This window comes from Podarcis raffonei, chromosome 7, assembly GCF_027172205.1.
Source record: "Podarcis raffonei isolate rPodRaf1 chromosome 7, rPodRaf1.pri, whole genome shotgun sequence".
Lineage (NCBI taxonomy): Eukaryota > Metazoa > Chordata > Lepidosauria > Squamata > Lacertidae > Podarcis > Podarcis raffonei.
Genome location: NC_070608.1, coordinates 24,964,956 through 24,977,025, shown reverse-complemented (window position 1 = coordinate 24,977,025; position 12,070 = coordinate 24,964,956).

The window sequence follows — 12,070 nt, the reverse complement described above, 5'->3', positions numbered from 1 at the left end:
ACATTCCATAACTTAGGTTTAAGGTGTCATTTAGCTTCTAGCTTTCATATCTCGGTTTCTAACACTGCCCACCAGGTGCGAACCCCTTGCAGATGACTGTAGCGCAGTCAGGTCATGCTGACCAGAGGAGGAATGACTGCCGGGAGGACTGCAGAGAGAAGAAACGCCATGGTGCATCTGCAGCAGCACAACTGGATACCTTCATCTGCCCCAGCTGCAACAAAACATGTCCCTCCTGTATCGGCCTCTACAGCCACAGCAGGTACTGTGACCTTCTAACAGTTTGCCTTCACTCCCAAAGGCATACTCCTCCATTATCTCCCGAAACAGACAGATGCCAACAATGTTTTATGCCAGCTTCGTGTGTGCCGGCTTACTTTAACATCATCTCAGGCTGCAATCCCATTCATGAGGGATGGGGATTGTTGGACTGCCACTACCATCAGCATGCATGGCCAATGGTCAAGGATGATGGGAGTTGGAGTCCGCTTATGTGATATTAAGCCCCTTTGAACTCAACTGGACTTAAATTTGAGTAGACAGTATATAGCAGTACTGGCGAACCTGTGGTCCTCCAGGTGTTGCTGGACTACAACTCCCATCATCCCGGGCCATTGGCCATGCTGGCTGGTGGAGGGCTGTAGGCTTCCCAACCCTGATATAACAAATTGATTTGTATATGTCAGTGTTTCAGCCTGGTTGTTTATCTTCAGTGAATCATGTCCATTCCAGTAGTGGAATAACTTATCAACTATGTATATTCATATTACATTGACATTTTCTTTCGCCCTCTCTAACATGCATAAGATGCTTAAGTTTCAAACTCTTCTACAGTCGCCAATTTAATTTCTCATTGTATTATTGTTGGGATTTCCATTCCCCCACCCTTTAAAAAAAACAGCTGAGTTATAAGGATTCAATCCAGTGCCGTAATAAAATGATCTGCAGTATTGTCTCATTAATACCTGCTTCTTTCTTGACCATAGGGTAGGGCTCTTCTCCAAGCAAACACTGTGACAATGGCAGGCTCCAGATCAAGCTATCAACATTATATAAAACATATCTGCAATGTACAGATTTATCTTATTTTTATTTGCTCAAAAATTCTGTACTATATTGCCAACATTAAGGAAAAAAATGTCGTATGGCAGTGAACAGCATAAAATTGACAGTAAAATTGCATTCATTAAACAAGTAGAAAATGTGTCACCAGTAGGAGATCAGTTTAATACATCAATGCACTACTGTACATGCTTGCTTTATGTTCACCGGGAGCACATTCCAAAGGGCAGGTGCCACCACACTAAAAGCCATGTGTGGTGGCAGGGCTTCGTGAAGAAGCAGTGTTATGGGTTACATGCAGAGAACACACCACATGGACACATAGGACAAATATTCATTTTTTAAAATGTATGTGGATTGCATCCTATAGACAGTGGGAGACAAAATATACACTGGCTGATGGAACCATAAACTAACTTGTGGCTCCAGTAAAACAAGTGCACTATAGTTGTTCATGAGTCTTCATATTAGTCATTTCCAAACAGGTAGACTGCATGGCAAAATTATGTCACTTAGGTCACTAGACCTCATGATTCTTGTACAGTGGTTAAGTTCAGGTTAAGAACTTATTCGTTCTGGAGGTACATTCTTAACCTGAAACTGTTCTTAACCTGAGGTACCACTTTAGTTAATGTGGCCTCCCGCTGCTGCCGCATGATTTCTGTTCTCATCCTGAAGCAAACTTCTTAACCCGATGTACTATTTCTGGATTAGCAGAGTCTGTAACCTGAAGCGTCTGCAACCCGAGGTACCACTGTAAAGGCATCTAAATGCACAGGCCTAACCCTAGATCCACTTGGATGAGTTAGGATCTACTGGATCTTTGGCTCAGCCATCTGGTTCCCAGCTATGCCAGCATAGGCTCCCAAGCCTGCCTCAGCCAGTGATATGCTGGCTTAACTCCCCCATTGCAACTGGGCTGAGCCCAACACATTTGATGCTAAATAAGGAGCATTCCAGGGGAGTGGTGCAGGCTGGAGCAGGCAGTGAGGACTTATGGTGAATCTTAACTCTGTTCAGATGTCAGGGACCATGCTGAGGAGGACTGCACTGAGGAAGAATGGTGGAAACCACCCCTCCCCCCCCGATCCTGATCCTGAATCTTCCCAGGAGCAGGAGGACAGCATAGATTTTGAACAGTGGTTTGCAGAGGGGCATAGTTCAGAAGGCAGAAGCTGGGAAATACTGGATGGGGAACAGCTAGCAGAAGAAACACTAGAAGAGAGAGAGTTAACAGATTCACAGTCTCTGGATAGCATTCACCCCCCTTCTCCAAAGTCACGGAGCGCTCAGAAAGTGTCATAACCGAAAGCACAGCAGGTACAAGCTCAGATTACAAGACGTAGGAGTGACGTAGACTAATAGGGATGGGGGGGGGAGTGTCCTTTAATTGGGAGCACCGCCAGCTCTAGGAGATGTGTTCTTTGTTCTCATGGTGTGATTATTAAAGATTCTAACTGGTAAGGTGTTCCTTTTGTTTGATCTGTTATCTACTACCACGGGGGGAGGAAGCCCATTCCCCGAAGCCTGACATCAGCTCAGGCTCATGGTCTGGCAACGTGGAGGAACTTAACACTGGCAAAAAGGATGGTGAAAGTCCAACCACAGAATGGAAGTCAATGGGGAGGGGAGGGGAAGGTTCCTAATCCTCAGAAAGGCTCACCTTCTCGTGCCACACTCCCTGCTCGCTTGAGATCTGGCTTGAACCCTGGCCAAAGCATGCTTGAGATCTGGCTTGAACCCTGGCCAATCACACGGCAGCTCACCTCACATCTTGCATCCGGTGGCACAGCAGGCTGCCTCAAAAGTGCAAAAGGACTGTGTGCTTGGGAGAGGGGCACAGGGTTACCTGGTAAAAGGTACTAGAAGGACACAACCAACAAACGATAGGCATTCTCAGCAGTTCTCAAGGACCGCTCACCAGAGTTGGGAAGGAAATAAGACCTTTGTGATGAGACTTCTCTCTTAAGTTTCTTTCCACAACATGAAAGCAAAAGCAGCTGCATGTTGGAGATCCAGAAACCGCTTGCACACAGCAGCTGCCACAGAGCCTAGCAGCAAAGTTGTTATGTACTAAGCGTGCATTCTAGAACAATAGGCAAGGAGGATCCTAGAATGCAACAACTGTTTGGTTTGCAGGAAAAGACCAATCAGGCTCTAGGAGGAAATTAATCAGCCTATTAGGCTGGTAGGATCGTAGAATGCAACAACTGATTGGCCTTCAGGAAAAGACCAATCAGGCTCCAGGAGCGAAGCAGAATCAGCCAATCAGACGGGACTCATTGTATAAATAATGTATATAAAAACCTGAGGTTTGGGGGGGCGATTCAATCACTGTTTTACAAGCTGCAATAAAGAGCATGAAATCACTACAGGACTCCGAGTATATTTCAAAGGTCATGCCAGGAATCCCCAAAGAAAGGCCAATTAACATTCCCATTCACATGATGAGGGCTGGCGGCACTCACAAGCACCCCCTAAATTTGCCCCAGAGCACTATCAGGTCCTGGCATGCAGGTCCCTGTGGAGGAACACCAAAGCTACTGCCATTGCCTTCCTGGACACAGAGCAGTGGTGGGAGGGTGAACCTCCAAGGGAAGAAGGCTCAGAATGCAGGGTGGGCTGACGATGAGCGGTCAGAGGGGGAAGATTGGGAGGAGGAGGAGGTGTCGGAAGCTGAAGAGGTGCCAGGGTTTAGTGAGCAGGGAGAGTCTGTGGCAGAGAGAAGTCTAGAATCAGGAGAGAAGGGAGGCAAGAGGCAGAGATGAGTCAGGCTGATGCCTGGTCTTCCAAGTTGAGTAGAGGTATGAAGCAGGTGCACCAGCAAAGTCTTAGCTTGCTTGGGAAGGACCTGGGAGAGAAGACTTAGGTTGCTGTGGGAAGGCAGGGTCCTTCAGTCTCCATGACTGCTTCATAGAGGCAAGACCTACCGAGAAGAGTTGCTGTGTCCATTAGGCCTAGCGCTCCTGAGCAGACCTGCTTTATTCTAATAAAGAGTTAACTCCGTGTGATTTATTGCTGGCTCGCTCCTGACAGCTGCCACCACCAGCTGCCAGCCTTGAGCACTACACAATATGGAAGTGCTTAGCAGGGGACCTGCACAGTGGACACTGAGGACACACAAGGAAAGGTAAGAGGTTGCCAGTTGCAGAGGAGGCTGCTGCAACCACTAACCCTCATTGCCATCCCCATGTCTGATTGCCTAGCAGACACGTAGCTTGGAGAAGGCGGCAGCAGCACTTGCACTACTGGTGGTTATGGTCCAATACGGAGAGCCACACTCGCAGAGAGTTGCATTGAGCAGAAACACAACAATCAAGCTAAAGCTAATAGCAGCATTTTGCTTTTCCCACCTCGGTGCTCGTTTTGCGTTACAAGGTCCTTGAAGTTGTGTCCTGTGTTAACAAAAACATAGCGATTCGCTTTCACTTTCCAGGTCTTTTTTTTAGTATTTATTTGACGGGGAGCTCTGTTGCACAGGTCTGTTCGACTGATCAACAGTGTGCAAAGTGTGTCACATCTGGATGTATTATTTTCTCCCTTTTTATTATGCAGTACGCAGTAGGTCTCTGTACAGAGGAAGGATATGATTTGAGACTGGTGGGTTCACAGCACCACCCTATGGACAGCAGGAGAAAAAAAACCTCTATGGGTGCAACGGCTACAAGATTCGCCTTGCATTTGTGTCTATTGTGTTTGGAAGCAGTCCAATCTGTTTCAGATCTGCTTGTTGTCATTTCGGTTCAATTCATTATTTGGGTCCAAGTGTGATGTGCTAAACCCAAAGCTCTTGTTTCATGCCTGTTGACTACAATAGCAAATCTCCATGCACCTTTTATATTTCGCCCCCTTTCACCTAAGAGGATGAAAGCTGCAAGCAAAGGTGCTTCTCCAGAGTGGATTAAGCCCACCAAATTTCAGGCATATCCACCCAGGAGTTTCTGTGCAGGAAATATTTAAAGCCATTATTATTATTATTACTGATGAAAGTTTCTTAAGTTTCTAAATATTCCTCCAGAATCGGATGGAAACTGCAGGTGTGGCTGCCTCTTCCAAAGAGATTAGGCCTGTCATGTTTCCCCTTTCTTACCATCCCTGACCACTGGCCACCTTGGCTGGGATTCATGGCTGCGAGTGTCCAGAGCCACAGGCTGATTCCCCACCCCATAGATGAATAAACCATCTTTGGATCTCAAGCTTTGAGTGCAGTTAAAGGGGAAGGGGCTCCGTTGCTGAAGGGAAATACTTGGCACCATAAACAGGATTTTAATACTTGTCCCACAGTTTGTTTTGTAGGTACAGAGCTGTATGCTGGTAAAAATGTTATCACCACACAGTAAAAAGGAAGCCGTAAAGAGAGACCCTGATTTGTTTCCCAAGCATTTAAAGAGCTACAGATTATTATTAAAAAAATTTTTGGGGGGGAGGAGGGGAGCCACTCTTCTTCAGCCAAAGGATTTGGCAAGTGTAACATACATAAAAATGTAGGGAAGTGGCCAAAATAAGTTGGAGGGGTCATTTCCTCAACTGATAGGAAAAGGCCAAGCAATTAGCTAACCCCCTGTCTGGATAATTTAATTCAAGAGTATTTAGTGTAGTGGTGAAGGGAGCCAGTGCAAGGATTTTGCTTTTAAAAAGCATGTAGCATTCTCCACTTTGACCAAACTGCAGGAGGTAGTGGAGGACAGAGGTGCCTGGCGTGCTCTGGTCCATGGGGTCACGAAGAGTCGGACACGACTAAACGACTAAACAACAACAAAGCATTCTCCACATCTAAAACATAGATTTGAATTAAAGATGGATTTGAATTAAAGATTCAAAAGGAAAATCTTTGCCACAAAAGCACATTATTGCAGAGCAATTCTCCCTGATAGACACATTTTCGCAAAGTGATTTCCCCTTATATAAGGCATTTTAAAGTGTTATTTTCACTAATATATGCATTTGAAATACATACTTTAGCCTAGTATATGCACTCTCTACTTGTCTGGAGAACAGTGTTGCAAAAATCAGGAGTGCAAATGTCAAAGGGTGGCTGTTTTTCAGTTCACATATTGTTTTGAAAGGTGTGGATTAGGTCAGGTGCCTTTAAATGCAAATATAATCAAATTTCTCCCCGCATCCCTATCGCCACCATAGAGGCCTGAATAGATCTGTGCCCTTTCCTTTTCCAGAAGCAAAGCACACTTTAAAAGCAAAAATAGGTATTTGGCAGTTGGGGTTATACACATGCTGGTATTGTTCAACATTGTGCTTGTCTGCAGCATACTCTGGCAGATTACAAAGTCATTATTGATAAAATTTCATTCATATAGTGCTAGATCATCATCTCAAGACTTCAGGATGAGCAAGATGATATCAAAATTAGAATTACCATTCATTTAAGAGCCATAAATCACTATGAATAAAGAGGAGCACAACAAGTAATGAGAAATGCCATTAAACCATAACAGAGATGCTAATGTGATATGCCAAAGTCTCCCTTCCCTGTAAGTATGCGAAATTAACTCTAGCCAACAATGACTAGAACAAGCGCCAAGCAACAATACTTGCCTTTGCGGCATTGCCCTGATCTCTGCAAGCTCTGTTTGTTTTCAGGGTGGGCAAACCATTTCCATTGTAATGATAATCGAGAGGGCCAAATTCTGTTCTGAGAGAGGAACCTAATCCAGTATCTATAAAACAACATGAGCAAAGAATACGTTCCAAGAAAGCGAATATCAGATTAAATTCCAATTTACCTCTGTAGGTCTTGGCTCTAGAAAAAGTGTTTCAAGTTACTGCTTCCTTTAGGCAGGTCCATTGGCAAAATTCAGTGATAAAAATACAACACCCTGCAGTCATTATTCCCTGTGTCGGATTCTAACTGATGAGAAAGCTCAGTAGTGTTTGGCTGGGACACTGTCCAAAACCCAATCACCTACTCTACTGCAGCAAAAGTTTGGAAAGGGCCAGCCTTTGAAACACAAAACCATCATTTTGCTTGTATTGATGTTAAACAGATAAAATTGACTGAGAAATAACACACAAGGAAATACAGCTACAAGTGAGCAAAGTAATAAAACCCAGGTCTGTACAAGGATAAAGCTGGCCAATAGTTAATTTAATTTTTTTTTTACCCTCACTGTTTTTCAGAAAAACAGAAAAAGGCTCCCAGAGCAGCTCAAAAATACCAGTTCCTAGTAGCTCCAGTTACCATGGGCCAATGGTTTGGGATGGAGTTATAATTCCGCTCCTGGAAGACCACAGGTTCCCCATTCTAGTTTTTTTATGACATTGGTTCTCCACCATGTCAGGAAAGTTATCCCTAGCCCCAATACGTGATATCTAGTTTGGCTGGCAGTTCCAGGTCCTCTAAATCGGTATGCAGAGCATATAGAGTAACATGGAGCCGTTGGTCCTTCCCCTAAAAATTCTATTACTAATACAGTGGTACCTCGGGGTTCATACGCTTCAGGTTACAGACTCTGCTAACCCAGAAATAGTGCTTCAGGTTAAGAACTTTGCTTCAGGATAAGAACAGAAATTGTGCTTCGGCAGTGTGGCGGCAGCAGGAGGCCCCATTAGCTAAAGTGGTGCTTCAGGTTGAGAACAGTTTCAGGTTAAGAACGGACCTCCAGAACGAATTAAGTATTTAACCCGAGGTACCACTGTACCATCAGGCGCAGTGCAAACCAATTCTCACAAGCCCAAACCACTTCTTGTTAGCCTGGCAGCAAAGGAGCACTTCAGGAACATAGAAAGCTGCCTTACTATACTGAGTTATATCACTAGTCCATCTAGCCCAATATTGTCTACACTGACTGGCAGCAACGCATGATTTCTATCTACATAGAGCTTTTTTCCTTATATTTCCCAAATATCCAACACTGTGATGGGAAAACTAGCATTTAAAAAAAAAATACAGCAAGCATGTTAGAACATTTAACATTTGTGTTTTAACATCTCCAGATTTTATTAGGTGTTCTTTATACAGTCATCTGGTCTGTTTAAAGATTGAGCAATAATATAAAAGGAAATACAGCTACAAATGATTGAAGTAATAAAATCCTGAAACTAAATAGTATCTCATAATTCATTTTACACAGCATATATTAGGTTTCATTACATCAGTACATGACTTAGTAGTAAATTCTCCTGGGGGCTATAAACCTTTAAGAAGCTGTCATCTTGAAATTATATATATTTAAAAAAGAATAATTGAAGAAGTGCTTTATTGATCTATGGCACAACTCCATCTAGTGCCAGGGTGAAGAATTCTTCTAAGCTATTTTATTGTTTCCATTCCAAAACATGGCATTTCTTGTTCTTACTAAACCTTAGAATGGTGGATTAGTCACAAGACTAGTAAGCCAACACAGTCAGTATTTTGTCTTTCTGCTTATCTGAACTGATGCACATTTTGGTGCCTGCTCAAAACAACAACAAAAAACAGCAAAATTCTCACACTTACTTTCCTGACATGGGAATCTAACTGAACATACAGATCTGTGGCTACATATTGAGTATTCAGCTAAACAGCTTCGATGCAGTTTCAGATGTGTTTTAGTTAACAGTATTTCTGGAAACATGGGAAGCTGCTTTAGTGTCAAACCATTGATCCATCTAGCTTAGCATTTTTTACATTGACAGGTAGAGGCTGTCCAGGGTTTCAGGCAGAGAATTCCCCAGCCCTAACTGGACATGCCAGGGATTGAGCCTGGACCTTTCTATATTCAAAGAACTGGCTCTACTGCTGGTCTACAGCCCATTCCCTATTATTAATCGTTGCTAGGACACTTTTGTTATTATTCATTTCTGTACTGCAAACTCATGAAATCTCGAAAAGACACAATGCTTGAGCTCTGCACAGATTTAGGAGCTTGAATTCAGATCTACTCTCATTAGTCAGTTTTAGGGAAAGAGGGACCAACTCAAGTCTTCTTTCTCCCACAACTTACTTCCTAGCAATTTGTCAAAAAGGAGTTTGGGTGGGAGGGCAAGGGAGAAAACATTCCTTACCTTTACAGACCCTGTTCTTATGCAGTTGGCACTGATATGGGTTCAAGCACACAGATCTACTGACGTCAAATCTACTTTACCATCAAAGATCAATCACCACCAGTCAAGAGTTCAATATTTCAATTAGACAAGGGATGTGGGTGGCGCTGTGGTCTAAACCACTGAGCCTCTTGGGCTTGCCAATCAGAAGGTTGGCAGTTCAAATCTGCACAATGGAGTGAGCTCCTGTTGCTCTGTCCCAGGTCCTGCCTACCTAGCAGTTTGAAAGCACACCAGTGCAAGTAGATAAATAGGTACCACTGTGGCGGGAAGGTAAACGGCATTTCCGCGTGCTCTGGCACTTGTCACAGTCCTCCCTGCGCTAGTAGTGGTTTAGTCATGCTGGCCACATGACTTAGAAAGCTGTGGACAAACACTGGCTCCCTCGGCCTAAAAGCGAGATGAGCACCGCAACCCCATAGTCACCTTTGACTGGACTTAACCGTCCAGGGGTCCTTTACCTTTTCAATTAGGTATGTATGTAGTTATGTATGAGCAGTGGTTCTGGGGAACACTTAAAAAGGAGAGGCAAATTACAGACAACCAAGGCAAACTCTTTCTATTCAGTCTATGGAAAGAGTTTCTTAGTTTTATTAGGGTAGAAAGGACTAGCATTTGATAGGACTAAAACTGCAAGTGACAATGGCAGATTAGGGTGTAAAAACTATGCCACCAATGAGTTTTAGAGAATACTACCTGTGCACACATGTGCATGCAGGATTATAAAACATTTATTTGGTGGGAAGGGGGAAGGAAACTAATCCTTTACATTTCTTGACCGCACCTATTTTTCTCTTCCAGTTGTTGTTGGGATTCCCTTCAGCCCAAGTCAGTATGGCTACTAGTCAGGGATTATGGGAATTTGATTTAAACAACATCTGGATGGCACCAGGCTGGCTACACCTGTGCTAAAATAACCCCTGCCAAGAGAGAAAACTGGTGGCAAAGCAGAGGGAAGGGAGCTCAGGTCCTGCTTTCAGACTTCCCATAGGAATCTGGTTAGGCATTGAGAGATTAAGATGCTGAACTAGATGAGTCGTTGAGCTGACCCAGCAGACTCTTCTTACATTCTGAAAGGGTTGAGACCCCCCTTTCTTCCCAACCATTCTTTGCTCTAGATCTCTTTATACACTTTGTCTGAATTTGCCTCACCCAAAGTAAAGTGCTGCTATCTTTGAATTCAGTTTCGGCCAGTCTTTCAAGAAAGAATTAAATAAATCCACAAATTATCTTCTGCAAGTTTTATTCAATTGCTCCCATTATGCCTCACCAGATTAAGACAATGGGGTATATGGTGCTGCACTTAGTAAGATTTCCATTAAGGGGCCTTTCTGGGGGGGGGGGAATCTTCCATTTTACAGCAATTTTGCAATTCAACAGAATTCTGTCCTCTTCATTTAGAAGTTTTCTCTTTCTGTGCTGAGGACAGAAAAGCAGTTCACTACAGAAATGAATTGGAATTGGGGAAGCCCTTGAACTGCCTGCTGCTGGGAGGGGACGAAATTTACCTTGGAATTGCAAATGCAGCCTCTTCAGATGCTCCTGTTTCTAAGGCATAAAATTGGAGCATTTGGTGAATCAGAATTAGTTTCTTCTAACTCTTGAAACATTTTGCTACAGTTACTCTGTAACTGCTATGTTGATGAGTTACTCTGTATTCTTAAGTATGTTTCAAAACATAGCCAGATTATGTGTACTTCTAGTCTTAGAAAACTGTATGCCTTTTAAAAGAGAATCTGGGTAGATTAATTTTGTATTCAGCACACGGAGGCATGTAGAGCTTATGAAAGTAATCAACAGATGGGGAACTGGAGACGTCGACAACAGCCAGCTTGCACCACAGAGCACATTTGTGCATAATCAAGAAGCAAGGAGGAGAGCCTCATTAGTCGCTTGTACCTCTGCTTTGCCAGCTTTTGCTGTAGCATCTGAAGGGAGGACTCAGTTCACTTGCTCTTTGACAGATCTATGAGCCCCAGGGGCCACCTGCAGCTCAGCGATCACAAACCTCATACTTCTTTATTTCACAGTAGCAATCTGATTCTCTAAAGGATAAAAGTGCTTTCCTGTAGTTTATAAAAAAAAGTTATATAATACAAAATAGTTTATGAACTATTGCACGTGTGTGTGTGTGTGTGTGTGTGTGTGTGTGTACAGTGCTTTTTTTCTTTAAAAAAATGTTTAGGGGTACTCTCATTTTCCTACTCATATTGAAATACTGCCCCGCAATGAGGCCAAACTTAAATTCACAAAATATTTAGGGGAATGCATTCCCCCAGAAAAAAAAGCAGTCTCTCTCTCTCTCTCTATATATATATATATATGAATGAGAGAACAAATCAATATTATTTATTTTCTGCCCATCACCAGAAGGTCCTAGGGCAGGTTACAGGAATATAAAACACAGCATTAAAACAGTTTAAAACACATTACAATCACAACTAAAGTTTTATATACATATATAGTATCAAAGAGGGACGCAGGTGGCGCTGTGGGTAAAAAGCCTCAGCGCCTAGGGCTTGCCGATTGAAAGGTCGGCGGTTCGAATCCCCGCGGCGGGGTGCGCTCCCGTTGTTCGGTCCCAGCGCCTGCCAACCTAGCAGTTCGAAAGCACCCCCAGGTGCAAGTAGATAAATAGGGACCGCTTACTAGCGGGAAGGTAAACAGCGTTTCCGTGTGCGGCTCTGGCTCGCCAGAGCAGCGATGTCACACTGGCCACGTGACCCGGAAGTGTCTCCGGACAGCGCTGGCCCCCGGCCTATAGAGTGAGATGGGCGCACAACCCCAGAGTCTGGCAAGACTGGCCCATACGGGCAGGGGTACCTTTACCTTTTATAGTATCAAAGGCCGGGGTAAAGAAACCACAACACAAGGGCTACATCCAGTGCCAGATTTACGTATAAGCTAAACAAGGCATAGCTTAGGGCCCCACTCTCTTGAGCCCCCCCCCAAAAAAAAATGTAAAGGA